Here is a 6,000-nt window from a genome sequence, read left to right on the forward strand (position 1 = left end):
ATACCAGAGTATGCTTATGCGTAAATGTAAAGTATGCTCATACCTTTAATTACATCATTTCACCAAAGTATTATTGGCAGTTCTTCCATTAATGACTTCGTCCAAGAAGAACAACCTATTGTTCCTAATGAACAATTTCAATCACAAGAAAATGGATAAGTACGCCAACAATCAGCAAGAAACAAGAAACTTTCCAGATGTAAAGCTGGTGGACACAGACGACATTAATTGCCCTTGTTAATTATGTCCTGTTATGATGATTGTCAATTTTTCCTTGTTAATTGATTGAACACTTAACAATGCATTAACTGACTAAACACTCCATTTTTTTATACGAATTGATTGAACATTCATTTCTTCGAGACAGTTTGACCCCACGTTCTTTTTCCCCATATGGTTTAACCTCATATTGCTTGTTTCTAAACGATGTGACTGGACAATGCTTTCTACGAGACGATTTGACTTAACACTATTTTTTTAAAATTGTGCAAACCAAACGTAATTAATTAAGACTCAATCTAAACTGTTTATATTATCGGTGTGATCTCAGCCGTTAGTATGAGTCACAAGAGAACACTTGATCACTTAATATATATAGTAGTAGGGGTCAGATGCAACTCAACACCATAGTTTGATATTCACCCTATTGCTTAAACCATGGAGAGTGTATCCACTATTGTGTATTGCGATGGTGACATGATTCCATCATATGAAGGGATAACATATAAATGACCTAGTGATCCTAAATTCATTACAATAAGTGAGGACATGTGGTTTGCTGCCTTGAGGAAAATATATTTTTATGGCAACAGAGGTTGTAGAATTTTAATAAATATTTTTCACGGTCAACTAATCTACGTAGGTGATGTCTGCGTTGAATACAATTGCATAGAGCTCAAATGGAACAACGATGTGGGAAAAATGTTTTTCGTTTATTTAGAATTTAGCACCAAAGGTTCGATTGTGTTGAATGAAACTTTTGAACGTTCTCCAAATGAAACATTGCCCTATTGCACAAACCAAGGAAACCAAGAACGACTAATGAGATAATTGCTCTGATACATGATGAATTTGTGTAGTAATTGTGCAAAGTACTTGTTATTACTTTTTTAGAATAAACTTGCAATTTATCATTGAAATTCTATTGTTATTTTTTTGTAAGACTCTCTACTTTAATCGTGCTAGTCCTAGAGAATTATGATGTTTACTTAAGCTTTATTTATCTAAGTTTTTTTTTTTTGTCTTCTTCAATCTAGGTAAACTTGGTTTCATTTAAGGATTAATTTTTTAAAATACTATTTTAGATCAATTATATTTAAGTACTCGTAGTTTTACATCAATCATTAATGCATATTATTAAAATTTTGAACATGTTTTATTTATTTCATTTGTTTAATTCAACGATGCCTTGTTGTGCTTGTTTGTCAATTTCTAGATTTGATGACTTTTTACAATAATTCCTAAGATCCAATGAAGTTAGGTGTACATAAAGTCAAACATGAATTATAAGGACCTACACTATTCTAATTGTATTTTGTATTTGGTAATCTAATAGTAGTATCTTAATCTTTTAACAAAAAGAATTAGATCACTTAAAAATATATGTATTTTTATTAAAAAAATATATTTAATAAGTAAGAAGATTAATTAAAATATGATGTAAGAAAATTTAAAATGGTTCTTTTTCATTTCATTGTTTATTTTTTTATAAAGATGTTATTTAATAGGTAAGATATTACACTATATTTTTTTTAATTTATATTTTTCCTAAAAATACATACCCATAGTTCATATAAGTAATAATTTTAATAAACATCTTCGTATTTTACGAGTATGTAGATATTTATAAAGTTTTTTTTCTTAAACATTAATTAAACAAAAATATTTTTTCATATGAAAGTTATAAATCACAACAAGAAAAATATTTAATTAAATTTAAATACAATATAAATCATATGATAGTCGATATAATATCATATGATTTATATTGTTATTAAATTATATTTTCTTAAATTATATGTTCAGTTTCATTTAAGGATTAATTATTTTTTTAAAAGTATTAGATAAATTATAAGGATAAATTATAACTAAATTTAAAAACAAAAAAACCCGTTCATTTTTTTTAAAAAATGTAGGGAAAAAAATAAAAAAACAATTTAAAAAACAAAAAAAAACAAATAAAAAAATTAGAAAAAAAATCTATTTAGAGAAAATGATTTCTAAACTTAGTTTGAAAAAAAAGGTTAAAAATTGATTTCCCAAAAACTGATTTCTATACGTGTGTAAAAAAAAAATAAAAAATATAGTTTAAAAATTGATTCTTGACAAATCGATTTCTAAATTATTTGAAAAAAAATTATAGGAGAAAAATCTGTTTGAGAGAAATAATTTTTCACTATCAACAGTATTTTTTATCATTTGGGTGAATAATCTTTTTAACTTGTATTATTTGTGTATTTTTTTTTTGTATTTTTCAGTTAAAAAAACTCGGACGATTCGTGTATGACCCTTAAAAAGAAAAAACCCTGTTTCATTGAATAAATTATCGAATACCCCTAATTAATTTACACACTGCAGGACGAACCTAACACAAACAAATGATTCACTTTTAATATATAGCACATGTCAAACGTTATTGTAATAAAGTAACAAACTGACAATAACTACTTTTGATTTGTTTGGTAGACAGTAGATACTAGATGAAGGAGGTTCCCTACTAACTGGATATTATATATATTAATTTTACATTCAAAATTATTAATATAAAAACTGTTTTATAATTTTCGTTGAGAAAGAATAAATCAAAACATTTGTAATGTTTTCATTTTTTGAAATAAGATGTAGGATACCAAATAAATATATTTCCAAATTTTTAGAATATTAAAAACATTTAAATGAAAACAAAAAATATAAAATATCTCCTCAGATGACTTTCTTTACTTCATGAGAGCAAAAAAACACAAAAATTCATGAAATAGGTGCAATAGTGTGTAATGTATGTCTTTCTCTGCAAGAGTACAAGTAAGAGGGAAAGATGTGTTTTGATCCTACGGTTGTAGATTTATACGCAATCTAAATCATACGATCTCACTTAACAACTTTACAAATGTTTGCTTCTTTTATGAAAAACCTATTATACAAATTATATTTTAAAATGAACTTTTCAATAATGTAATGAAAAGTGCATGAAATAATAAGCGAGATAAAATGCACTAAAAAATTATATTTTCAATGCATAATAGAGGGTGTAAAAATTATGCACAACGAAATTATGATTCTGTTGTATAAATGTATAATGAAATTGTGATTTAATTATGCATAATTTTCACATATCTAGTATGTAAACAGAAATAAAATTTCGTAGTGCATCTTTATCTGAAAAAATACAAAACAAAATTATGATTCTATTATGTAAAAGGAGGTTAAAAATAGAATATACAACAAAGTACAATTTCATTGAATGACATGTAAAAGTATTCAACGAAAATGTGTGAAATTTTTTTGCACCCCTTTTTATACAATGAAAACATGTTTCCATTATTATTTTTTCATGAAAAATTAATTACAGACTTAAGTTATCTTTTTTACTTGAATTAATTTTGATACAAAATATATTAATGACAACTCACATTACCTTTTTTAATCATAATCAAATCAATTGTTACATAAATTACCTTTTTATTTAAATTTAGATTAATATGACATAAATTATTCTTTTTAATTGTAATCAAAATAATATCATCAATGGATTTGATTACGATTAATAAAGATAGTTCTTATAATAATTATTTTGATTACCTTTATAAATGATAACTTTATCCAATTAATTTGATTTCAATTTAAAAAGATATTAAGTACTATTAAAAATGGAAAATTATATAACAATTAATTTGATTATTTTAAAAAGGTAACTTTCATTTGTAATTAATATAAAAAACAGCGAAAATAAGATTTTGTTATATTTTTTTTAAAGAAAAAAAATATAATACAATTTCGTTAGGTATTTCAACAAAGATCATAACAAAATTATATTTATATTCTATCTTTATTTTTTATTTTAAAAATATAAAACAAAAATAAGATTTTATTATGTATGTCAATAAAGATTACAACAAAATTGGGTTCCATTATATTTAACAGAAGTGAGCAGAAGGAAGGCAGGACAAGAGGAAGGAGGGGGCAAGAAGGAGGGGTGAAGTGTTTAAAAGAGAGATAAAATGATGTTTTTCAGTGGTTTTAAAATTTTGCACGGGCTCAAAAATAATTATGATAAGGACCAACAGGAACACCTAATGAGAATGCGCGAAATTTTACCCCAACTTTACATGTGTTGAGATAGTGGGTTTCCGCCCACCAAGAGAAAGCATAGCAGGCCAGGTGTTGGGCTTTAGTGAATTTTTTGGGTTGGAACAATTTTTTTTCCATCACTTAATCCAACTAATATCTCACTAATCCAATTTAATTTGACAATAATTCAATGACTTGTTTGACTTAACATTCACCTAATCATTTGATTAAAATCTCCAAATTTTATAACTATTTAATTTAACTTCAATTAATTACTTTCATACACATATAATAAATTTCTATGTTTATATTAAACACCATTTTAAATATTTGATGAGCTTACAAAATTTATTTGAAATTCCTACACATATTTTTAATTTGTCTATATTTATGACATGTTCTTATAGATAATTTCTTACAAGTTCTTTTAATTATATTAACTTAGTCAAACATAATTTGCACACAATCATTAAAATATTAATTAAAGAAGTAACAAGCAAAAGTAAAATAAGAGCTTATGGTAGAATTTTTTTTCGAACAGCTAGATTTTATATAGTTAGTTTAGTTTGAAGTTTGAAGAGCTGATTTATATAATATAAAATACACAATTCAGTTAACCCAGTTAACAATAATAACATGATGTCGTTTGGCCAACATACATTAGAAAAAGTTTAAAATAGTTATTTTTTTTTTCTTGTACGAAACAAAAGAAAGCAAGATGAAAACAACAAGTTCCTATATATAGCTGCATCAGAGAGCAACTCATCAGGGATGTGATTCACAGTCTGATCAACCTCGAAGTGGACATGGTGATGGAATCTATCCTAAGAAGTTTGTCCACACAGTAACTTCCCTGTCTAAATTTGCACCAACGTTACTTTCCAGGGCTTTCTCCAAGAGTTAAGGAATCACGAGTAGCTGCACTGCCATAATAGTTGCATATTGATGAAATTCCTTAACCAGCGAAATAGCATTCATGGAGAGAATCGGACACAAACACCTTCACATTACCCAAGTACCAGGCCAGTTGCAATCCATGCATGATGCATGCATCAAAGCCAGCAGCAATAAAGGCTTCAAATTAATTAGTATGAAATAAAACATTATATACGCTTATGAATCGTACGTGTGTTATAAAACTAAGAAACAATATTGTTTTAACTTTTAACTTAATTGGTTGGGTTATGTATATCGTGTCATCTTTTAACACTATGAGAAAAAAAAAAAAAGTTAGAACACTAACTTGATTAAATAAAATAGTAAAAAAATAGTGTTTTCAAGTTTAATATTTTTAAGAGAAAAAGGATTATGGACGATCATAAAATAATTTTACAGTGTCATCAAATTATAAATTATCATTTATGATAAATTGATTATTTTTTTACAAAATTATCTTAAAAGCTACCACAAATTGTGATTTGTGAGTTTTTGATTGGACGACACTTTAAAAAAAAAAAACAAAAAAGAGCAAAAGATTTAACGTTTACGCTACCATTTGATCATGAAAGAGCGTTTTGAATTATAAGACATCTAAACAATGCTAACATTGACCAGTTTGCAATGAAAGAGCATGACCTGTTTGTTTATGTCAAAATCACTAGAGGCCAAACAAAATTATTTGTTCAGTAAAAATGGTTGTTTGGATATTTTTGGAATTTTAAATTTCATTTTACTGTGGTAGAATTAATTTGAATTTTTTTAGTTGAGATCCTT

The sequence above is a fragment of the Glycine soja genome, chromosome 17, assembly GCF_004193775.1.
Source record: "Glycine soja cultivar W05 chromosome 17, ASM419377v2, whole genome shotgun sequence".
Lineage (NCBI taxonomy): Eukaryota > Viridiplantae > Streptophyta > Magnoliopsida > Fabales > Fabaceae > Glycine > Glycine soja.